The sequence below is a fragment of the Oryctolagus cuniculus genome, chromosome 16 (assembly GCF_051225735.1).
Source record: "Oryctolagus cuniculus isolate XC-2025 breed Fujian yellow rabbit chromosome 16, ASM5122573v1, whole genome shotgun sequence".
NCBI classification, from domain to species: Eukaryota; Metazoa; Chordata; class Mammalia; order Lagomorpha; family Leporidae; genus Oryctolagus; species Oryctolagus cuniculus.
The window spans coordinates 78,898,112-78,909,443 of record NC_142882.1 but is presented as its reverse complement, the minus strand read 5'-3'; the positions used below and the strand labels follow the sequence as shown (position 1 = coordinate 78,909,443).

The window sequence follows — 11,332 nt, the reverse complement described above, 5'->3', positions numbered from 1 at the left end:
CCAGCTGGGTGGGCAACCTGAGGGTTTAAACTTGAGAATTGGGGCCAGCGCTGGTTGCTTTGCACACGTGCCTTCTGCATGCTCTGTGTGTAAATCCTGTGGCATTGCTGTTGACATCCCCAGTTTAGCCACACGTTTCTGACAGGCTGGAGGAAGCACTGGTAACTGACATTTTTGGTTTTGTTCAGATAATGAAAAGCTTTTGTGAAACAGTTGAGTGGTAACATGAGTTTTATGGCTGCAATCTTTTAAAACAAAATTATTTAGGGTCCAAAACAAAGGCAAGGGGGGGCAAATTTTAAAAAAATCAAACAAATTGAAGGTACTGATTTTGTCACAAATCATTACAAATCCCCCAACACACTGAAACCACCAAATCGCCACAAGTTTAGAAAAAACAGGCGCTTGATTTCAACACTCAGTGGTTTCCTTTTGCTCCTTCTGCACCTTTGCTGTCTGATTGGTGATGCTATTGAAACAGGACCTAAGCCCGCCACGTGCAGCAGCCAGCTGACTGCAACTGCCATCTTTGCCTCTTTGAGGGGCAGCCTGTCGCGGGGGACCTTGCTGGCGTTGTGCTGGGATGCATGCCCGCTGTCCCCAAACGCATCCTTGATCTCCTGCCTGGGCTTCCTGCCGTCCTCCCCCGAGTCGCTGTGGCTTTTGTGGCTGTGGAAGCTCCCCTCACTGCCCTCTGTATCGCAGTCCTGGGTGCTGGTGGAAGAGGAGGCAGTGGAGGAGGAGATGCAGTTGGAGGTGGGCAAGGTGCTTCGGGAGTTGGAGGACTTGGCCCTGTTGTACCCGTGATCTTCCTTGGGGTCTCCGCTGACTGCCGGGTGATGGCTCGCTCCCAGTCTGCACCTGCGGCTGCCAATGCCATTCCACTGGGAGTGACTGGCAGGGGCCGGACGCCAGGAAGCAACCCTCCGCTCAGAACCCGTGTTCCATTCTGTACCACTGCTGGGGGAGCTTGTAGAGGGGCTTTGTTTCTCTTGAAGGAACTGCCTGGCCAGATGGGTGGACGCAATGCGTTTTGACACCTGAGGAGAGCAGTTGGGTGATCGCCTGTGGGGGTGGGTGGTGTCTTTTTCAAAGCCTGAATTAGATTTCGTCTATACTCTGGATCCATGCTCACAATGACCCTGTCCTGATGCTGACTCCTCTCCCTGTCCACTTAAAACACTTTGACAAATTACGTCGCACTGAGTTCTTCCACCTGGTAGGTGCATTTGTGAAGGACAGGAAATGTTCCAAGATCCAGTTGTAAATATTCTTCTCCAGAAGCCTTGGTCATAGAGTGCTCGGTGGCCACGAGGAGGAGGCAGCTGAGTGCGGTTTGCAGTTGGGGTTGTGCCTGGCATCGTAGGGCACATCCAAGGGGGCAGGGGACGGGATTGTCCTGAGGACCAGCTCCCCAAGTCTCTCCAATGAGTGTTTGCTGTCCTGCAGCCAGTTCAGGTTGGTTAGCACCACAATGCTAGTCCCTGAATTTATTTTCATACGTTGAACCATTCTGGCATTCCAGGGCTGTTTCTACTTCATTGTGATTGCTTTTGTATGCTGTTAAGTTCAGGACTGTTTTCCTATAGTTTTCATTCGGCCTATGGTTTTCTTTCCTGTGTTTTTGGATTAGGTATTAGGGCAGTATGACCTAATAGAATGAATTTGAAAGTATTTCCTTCAGCCTTTTGGAGGAGTTTGAGAAGAACTGATGTTAATCCTTTAAATATTAAAGATTCACTGCAATCCCAAATTTCCAAGGGCAGTCTTCACACATCTAGAAAAAACAATCCTAAAATTCATATATAAACATAAAAGGACAGAGCACAGGAAAGCATACAGTCAAACCAAAGAAAAGAAAGTGGAAATCTAAATATTGTTGGGAATCTACAGGATACTACTAAAAAACCCAACATTCTGATTCTAGGAGTTACTGAAGACATGGAGAGACAGAAAGGATTAGAAGGCCTTTTTAGTGAGATACCAGCAGAAAACTTCCCAGGTTTGAAGAAGGACAGACATCCAAGTACAGGAAGCTCATAGAACCCCCAGTAAACATGACCAAAAGAGATCCTCACCATGACACATTGTAATCAAACTCACCACAGTGAAACAAAAGATTCTAAAGTGTGCAAGAGACAAACCTCAGATTAATCTCAGAGGATCTCCAATTAGATTCACAGCAGGCTTCTCATAAGAAACCCTTCAGGCTAGGAGGGAATGGTGAGATATAGCCCAGGTACTAAGAGAAAAACTGCTAGCCCAGAATATTATATCCTGAAAAGCTCTCATTTGTGAATGAAGGTGAAATAATGACCTTTTTCATAGCAAACAGAAATTGAAAGAATTTGTCACCACTCGTCCAGCCCTGCAAAAGATGCTTAAAGATGTGTTACACACAGAAACACGGCCATCAATATGAAAGAAGTAAAGGAAGAAAACCTCCCAGTAAAAGATCACAGGAAGCTCAATGCATATGTTAGAAATATCTTTGGGAAAATGGCAGGACAAAGTTACTCCTTATCAATACTCACATTGAATGTTAATGGCCTCAACTCTCCAGTTAAAAGACACAGACTGACTGAATGGATTAAGGAACAAAACCCATCTATTTGCTGCTTACAAGAAACACATCTTTCCAACAAAGATGCATGCAGACTGAAAGTGAAAGGTTGGGAAAAGATCTTCCATGCCAACAGAAACCAAAAAAGAGCGGGTGTAGCCATCTTAATATCAGACAAAATAAACTAACAAAAACTGTTAAGAGATAAGGAGGGGCACTATATAATGATTAAGGGATCAATTCAACAGGAAGATGTAACTATTATAAATGTTTATGCACCTAACTACAGGGCACTGGTTATTTAAAAGATATGTTAAGGGACTTAAAGCGAGACTTAAACTCCAATACAATAGTATTGGGAGACTTAAATACTCCACTATCAGAAATAGATCAACTGGACAGAAGCTCAACAAGGAAACAGCAGACTTAATTGACACTATAGCCCAAATGGATCTAACAGATATATACAGAACTTTCAATCCTACATTTAAAGAATTTACATTCTTCTCAGCAGTAAATGGAACCTACTCTAGGACTGACCACATACGAGGCTATAAAGCAAGTCTCAGCAAATTCAAAAGAATTAGAATCATACCATGCATCTTCTCAGACCACAGTTGAATGAAGCTGGGAATTTACAACTCAGGAATCCCTAGAGCATATGCAAACACATGGAGATTGAACAGCATGCTCCTGAATGAACAATGGGTCATAGAAGAAATCAAAAGAAATAAACTTTGTGGAGGTAAATTAGGATAACAATACAATATATCAAAACTTATGGGATACAGCAAAAGCAGTGTTAAGAGGAAAGATTATAGCAATAGGTGCCTACATCAAGAAATTGGAAAGGCACCAAATAAATGAGCTTTCAGTGTATCTCAAGGATCTAGAAAAACTACAGCAAGCCATACCCAAATCTAGAAGAGGAGAAATAAGTAAAACCAGAATAAATCAACAGAATTGAATCAAAAAAATTACAAAAGATCAGCCAAACGAAGAGCTGTTTTTTTGGAAAAAGTAAACAAAATTGACACATCATTGGCCAAACTAACTAAAAAAAAAGACCCAAATCAATAAAATCAGAGATGAAAAAGGAAATATAACAGACACCACAGAAATAAAAAGAATCATCAGCAATTACTACAAGGAGTTGTATGCCAGCAAACAGGGAAATCTATCAGAAATGGATAGATTCCTGGACACATGCAACCTACCTAAATTGAACCATGAAGGCATAGAAAACCTAAACAGACCCAAATTTGAGACAGAAATTGAATCAGTAATAAAGTCCCTACAACAAAGAAAAGCCCAGGACAGGATGGATTCACTGCTGAATTCTACCAGGACATTTAAAGAAAAACTAACTCCAATTCTTTTTTTTAAATTTTTTTGACAGAGTGGACAGTGAGAGAGAGATACAGAGAGAAAAGTCTTCCTTTGCTGTTGGTTCACCCTCCAAAGGCCGCCGCGGCTGGCGCGCTGTGGATGGTACACCACGCTGATCCGATGGCAGGAGCCAGGTACTTATCCTGGTCTCCCATGGGGTGCAGGGCCCAAGCACTTGGGCCATCCTCCACTGCACTCCCTGGCCACAGCAGAGAGCTGGCCTGGAAGAGGGGCAACCGGGACAGAATCCGGCGCCCCGACCGGGACTAGAACCCAGTGTGCCAGCGCCGCAAGGCGGAGGATTAGCCTAGTGAGCCACGGCGCTGGCCTACTGACTCCAATTCTTAAACTACTCAGAATAATTGAAAAAGAAGGAATCCTCCCAAATTATTTCTATGAAGCTAGCATCACCTTAATTCCTAAGCCTGAAAAAGATGCAGCATTGAAATAAAATTACAGAGCAATATCCCTGATGAACGTACACACTAAAATCCTCAATAAAATTCTGGGTAATAGAATGCAACAACACATCAGAAAGATCATCCAACCAGACCAAGTGGGATTTATCCCTGGTATGCAGGGATGATTCAGTGTTCACAAATCAATGTGATATACCACATTAACAGACTGCAGAAGAAAAACCATATGATTATCTCAACAGATGCAGAGAAAGCATTTGATAAAATACTATACCCTTTCATGATGAAAACACTAAACAAATTGGGTATAGAAGTGTCGTTCCCCCATTCACAGAGGAATGACACTAGACCCTGCGCTGTTCTTTTGTCTGCTCGGCCCTTCCCGGGTTTGCTGCCGGTCCCTCACTCGCAGAGGAATGATGCTGTCCCGGGTTAGCTGCTGGCCCCTCCACCTCCGTGGAGGGGCGGCACCCCCTGCCGCTTTCCCCGCTTCCGTGGAGGAGCGGCACACCAATGGCCGGCTCTCTCGGGGGCTGCTCAGATGTTCCTCGTGCATGTTGTTTCTCTCCTCCTTTATAGTCGTCTTCCACCAATCCCAACTCTGCTACCCACATGCCGAGCACGCTGCTCTCCTCCAATCAGGAGCAGGATCAGCTCCTGCAGTTTATTGGTCGAACTGGAGGCAGCTGCATAGAAGTTGTTTGCTCCTCCCCAGCGCCATATTGTGGGAGAGCAGATGCATAGAATAAGTCTTAATTCCAGTAACTTAGTCTAGTCTCAGTTGCTCCCCACATAGAAGGAACATTCCTTACTACAATCAAAGCAATTTATGAAAAACCCACTGCCAGAATCCTATTGAATGGGGAAAAGTTGGAAGCATTTCCACTGAGATCTGGCACCAGACAGGGATGCCCACTCTCACCACTGCTATTCAATATAGTTCTGGAAGTTCTAGCCAGAGCTATTAGGCAAGAAAAAGAAATTAAAGGGATACAAATTGGGAAGGAAGAACTCAAACTATCCCTCTTTGCAGATGATATGACTCTTTATTTAGGAGATCCAAAGAACTCTACTAAGAGACTATTGGAACTCATAGAAGAGTTTGACAAAGTGGCAGGATATAAAATCAGTGCACAAAAATCAGCAGACTTTGTGTACACAGGCAATGCCACAGCTGAGCAAGAACTTCTAAGATCAATCCCATTTTCAATATCTACAAAAGCAATCAAGTACCTTGGAATAAACTTAACCAAGGACATTAAAGATTTCTACGATGAGAATTACAAAATCTTATAGAAGAGGATACCAAAAAATGGAAAAATCTTCCATGCTCATGGATTGGAAGAATCAATATCATCAAAATGTCCATTCTCCCAAAAACAATTTATAGATTCAATGCAATACCAATCAAAATACCAAAGACATTCTTCTCAGATCTGGAAAAAATGGTGCTGAAATTCATATGGAGACACAGGAGACCTCGAATAGCTAAAGCAATCTTGTACAACAAAAACAAAGCCGGAGGCATCACAATACCAGATTTCAGGACATACTACAGAGCAGTTGTAATCAAAACAGTGTGGTACTGGTACAGAAACAGATGGACAGACCAATGGAACAGAATTGAAACACCAGAAATCAACCCAAACATCTACAGCTAACTTATATTTGATCAAGGATCTAAAACCAATACCTGGAGCAAGGACAGACTATTCAATAAAAGGTGCTGGGAAAATTGGATTTCCACGTGCAGAAGCATGAAGCAAGACCTCTACCTTACACCTTACTTAAAAATCCACTCAACATGGATTAAAGAGCTAAGTCTATGACCCGACACCATCAAATTATTAGAGAACATTGGAGAAACCCTGCAAGATTTAAGCACAGTCAAAGACTTCTTGGAAAAGACCCCGGAGGCACAGGCAATCAAAGCCAAAATTAACAATTGGGATTGCATCTAATTGAGAAGTTTCTGTACTGCAAAAGAAACAGGAAAGTGAAGAGGCAATTCACAGAATGGGAAAAATATTTCCAAACTATGCAACAGATAAAGGGTTAATAACCAGAACCTATAAAGAGATGAAGAAACTTCACAGCATCAAAACAAACAACCCGCTTAAGAGATGGGCCAAGGACCTCAACAAAGATTCTTCAAAAGAGGAAATCCAAATGGCCAACAGACACATGAAGCAATATACAGGACCACTAACCATCAGGGAAATGCAAATCAAAACCACAATGAGGTGTCACCTCACCCCGGTTAGAATGGCTCACATTCAGAAATCTACCAACAACAGATGCTGGCGAGGATGTGGGGAAAAAGGGACACTAACCCACTGTTGGTGGGAATGCAAACTGGTAAAGCCACTGTGGAAGTCAGTTTGGAGATTCCTCAGTGAGCTAAATATAACCCTACCATACAACCTAGCCATCCCACTCCTTGGAATTTACCCAAAAGAAATTAAATTGGCAAATAAAAAAGCAGTCTGCACCTTAATGTTTATTGCAGCTTAATTCATAATAGCTAAGATCTGGAATCAACCCAAATGACCATCAACAGTGGACTGGATAAAGAAATTATGGGATATGTACTCTATAGAATACTATACAGCAGTAAAAAAATGAAATCTGGTCATTTGCAACAAAATGGAGGAATCTGGAAAACATCATGAGGAATGAAATAAGCCAGTCTCAAAGGGACAAATATCTCCCTGATCGGTGACAACTGAGCACCAAAAATGAAACCTGTTGAAGTGAAATGGATACTATGAGAAACAGTGACTTGATCAGCCCTTGTCCTGACTGTTGATGAACAACTTAACACTTTATCCCTTTTAGTATTTTTTTGTTCTCCTTAATACTATTGGTTGAACTCTGTAATTAACATACAATTATTCTTGGGTGTTTCAATTTAACTGAAAAGTGATCTCTGTTAAATATAAGACTGGGAATAAGAGAGGGAGGAGATGTACAATTTGGGACATGCTCAATAGGACTTGCCCCAAATAGTCGAGTTAGAAACGTGCCAGGGGATTCCAATACAATCCCATCAAGGTGGCATGTACCAATGCCATCTCACTAGTCAAAGTGAACAGTTTCAGTTCACAGTTGATCATAATGATAGGATTAAGTTTCAAAGGGATCACATAAACAAGACTTGTGTCTGCTAACACTGATAGAATAAAAAAGGGAGAGAACGATCCAACATGGGAAGCAGGATACACAGCAGATTCATAGAATGAGGCACTCTGGCCTCAGAATCAGCCCTTAAGACATCCAGATCTGGCTGAAGAGCCTATGAAAGTATTTCAGGCACGGAAAGCCAAGACACTCTGGCAAAACAACAACAACAACAACAACAACAAAAACCACAAAAAAACAAAACCAAAAAGATCTCTGTGAGTGAGATCCCAGCGGAAAGATCGGGCCATCAAAGAAGGAGGTACCTGTCTCTGAAGGGAGGAGAGAACTTCCACTTTGACTATGGCCTTGTCTAAATAAGATTGGAGTCAGTGAACTCGAAAGGCTTCCATAGCTTTGGCATCTCATGACAAGAGCCTAGGTTGATTACTGATGTCATATATAAGAGTGTCAATTTTTAAGTCAACAACAGGAGTCACTGTGCACTTACTCCCCATGTAGCATCTCTGTCCTTAATGCATTGTACAATGTGAATTAATGCTATAACTAGTACTGAAACAGTACTTCATACTTTGTATTTCTGTGTGGGTACAAACTGTTGAAATCTTTACCTAATATATACTAAATTGATCTTCTGTATATAAAGATAATTGAAAATGAATCTTGATGTGAATGGAATGGGAGAGGGAGCGGGAGATGGGAGTGTTGTGTGTGGGTTAGAGGGAAGTTATGGGAGGGGGAAGTACTGTAATCCAAAAGCTGTAGTTTTGAAATTTATATTTATAAATTAAAGTTAAAAAAAAAAGAAACATGAAAGACCTTGGCTAGCTAGCAATCTTAAACATTAAAACAAAGCTAGAAGAATCACACCACCAGATTTCAAGATATACTTACAGGGCTATTCTAATAAAAACAGCCAGGTACTGGTATAAGAATAGACATGAATACACAAAGAACACAATGGAAACCCCAGAAATTAACCCATGCATCTACACCCAGCTAATCTTTGGCAAACAAGCTGAAATCAGTCTCTGGGAAAGGACACCACCTTTAACAAATAATGTTAGGAAAACTGGATTTCCACATGGACAAGTTTTTTTTAAGATTTTATTTGAGAGCTAGTTACAGTGAGAGGGAGAGACAGAAAGGCCTTCTTTCCATTGTTTCACTCCCCAGATGGCCACGACGGCTGGAGCTGCACCCATCCGAAGCCAGGAGCCAGGTGCTTCTTTTCTGGTCTCCCACGTGGATGCAGGGGCCCAAGGACTTGGGCCATCTTCTACTGCCTTCCCAGGCCATAGCAGAGCTGGATTGGAAGAGGAGTAGCCGGGACTAGAACCGGCACCCATATGGAATGCTGGTGCCACAGGCGGAGGATTAACCTGCATTATGTCCCCAGCCCTTTCACATGGACAAGTCTGAAACAAGAATACTACTTATACCCTACATAGAAGTCATCTCAATGTATCAAGACTCTAAAGACATGAAATAATCAAACTACTAGAGGAAAATAGAAAATGCTCTAAGACATTGACTTTGGCAAACATTTCTTGGGGAAAATTCCAAAAACACAGGCAGTAAAAGCAAAAATAGACAAAAGGGGTTAAATCAAGTTAAGAAGCAAAGCTGTCAGTCAAAACTGACAGAATGGGAGAGAATGTTTGCAATGCATGAATATATGAATCTGATAAAGGATCAATACTCAGAAAATATTAGCTCAAAAAGTACAACAAAACAATCCAATTGGGAGATGGACACAGGATATAAATAGACATTTTTCAAAGGAAGAAATACAAACGGCCAGCAGACTCATGAAAAAATGCTCATGACCACTAGCCATCAGAGAAATGTAAAGAAAAACCACAACTAGGTGTTTCCTCACTCCAGTTAGAATGGCTATCATCCAAATATTAAATAACAAATGGTGCAGCCAGGGCTGTGACACGGTGGTTTGCAGTGCTGGCATCCACATGGGCACTGGTTCGAGTGCCAGCTGTTGCACTTCTGATCCTGCTCACTGCTGGTGTGCCCTGGAAAGCAGCAGATGATGGCCCAAGTGCTTGGGTGCTCATGGGAGACCTGGAGGAAGCTCCTGGCTTCTGGCTTTGGCCTGGTCCAGCCCTAGTCGTTGCAGCCATTTAGGGAGTGAACCATCAGATGGAAGAATTTTCTTTGACTCTACTACTTTAATTCTGCCTTTCAAATAAGTAAAAATAAAATCTTAAAAAATAAAACAAATGGTAGAAAAGCTGTGGAGGAAAAGGTACTCTAATACACTCTTTGGGAATGCAAGTTGATCTAAACATGATGGAAAATAGTATGGATATTTCTCAGAAAACTAAAAATAGATCTACCATATGATCAAGTAATTCCACTCCTGGGAATATATCTAAAGGATGTGAAATCTGCACATGAAAGAGGTGCATCCATGTTTATAGCAGTTCAAATTGCAGTAGCAGGTAGGGAATCAACCTGGATGCCCATACCTGATGGACATTTGCTCAGACATAAAGCATAAAATCCTGAAATTTGTAACAAAGTAGATATAACTGGAGATCATTATGCTAAGTGAAAAAACCAGACTCATAAAGACAAATACTATGTTTTATTTGTGGAAGTAATATAGTAAGTAGATTATATATAATGATATAGTAAAATAGATTATAAAAATGGTTGATGTTGTATCATTTGTTGTAGTTACAAGTATTGCCTCACTGAATCATAGCCTTTGCATGACAGGATATTCTTTCCCCACGTTATAAACCTTACCATGAATCCCTAACCTAGTGATATTGACACCTGTTTTCAAGAAAAATTAGTATCTATGTGTATGTATGTAAGTCTATTTATGAAGTGAATGTGGCAAAATGTTTTAAAAATTTAGCTCTAAAATTCATTTAAAAAGCAAAGTGGCATAATTTAGCAGTAAACACATGTGGTCTAGGGCTTTTCTTTGTGAATGGTTTTTGATTACTGATACAATCTTATATCTAGTTACACATTTGTTCAGATTTTGTATTGATGATTCGGTTCTTGGCATGTTGTGTGTTTCTAGATTTACCTGTTTTTCCTAGGTTATCTGGTCTATTGGTGTCAAAGTGTTTGTAGTAGACTCATGATAATTTTTATTTCTGTGGCATGATCAGTTGTAAAGTTTGCTCTTTCATTGATTTTTATTCTTTTTGTAGTCTAGCTTAAGGTTTCTCAATTTTATTTTTTAAAAATAATTTTTTTAAGATTTACTTTTTGAAAGGGGGAAGGATAGAGGTCTTCCATCCAATGGTTTACTCCCCAGATGGGCATAATGGCAAGTCTGGGCCAGGCCAAAGCCAGGTGCCAGGAGCTTCTTCTGGGTATATCATGTGGATACAGGGGCCCAAGGACTTAGCTGTCTTCCACTGCTTTCCCAGGTGCATTAGCAGGGAGCTGGAAGGAATGGTGTGGCTGGGATGCTGGCAGGCAGTAACTTAATCTTCTATGTCACAGTTGATTTTTTTATTCTCTATTTTATTTCTACTCTAGTCTTTATCATTTCCTTCCTTCTGCTAACTTTTGTCTGTTTGTTCTTTTTATAGTTCCTATATGTGTGAAGGATTATTTTAGAATTTTCATTTTTATTTTTTAGATAAACTTAGTATTTACGGTGAACAAATTTAATGTATGTCATATACACAGATTTAGGAGTATGTGATACTTTCCACTCTACACTCCTCTCCCACTCATGCTGGCACCCTCCTTCTCTCTTTTCCTTTCTTATTCTTTTAACTTTTACATTGATCTTCTTCCAGTTTATTTTATGCTCATAAGATTAACCATACAC

General features: G+C 41.1%; 1 pseudogene across 1 annotated transcript; it reads right to left on the bottom strand.

Moving 5' to 3' along the window:
- Positions 1-411: 411 nt before the first annotated feature.
- LOC127492652 (forkhead box protein N3 pseudogene) lies at positions 412-2,058 on the bottom strand (annotated as a pseudogene). The gene has a single exon (XR_016222642.1). The product of XR_016222642.1 is annotated as a forkhead box protein N3 pseudogene (transcript).
- Between the last annotated feature and the right edge of the window lie 9,274 nt (positions 2,059-11,332).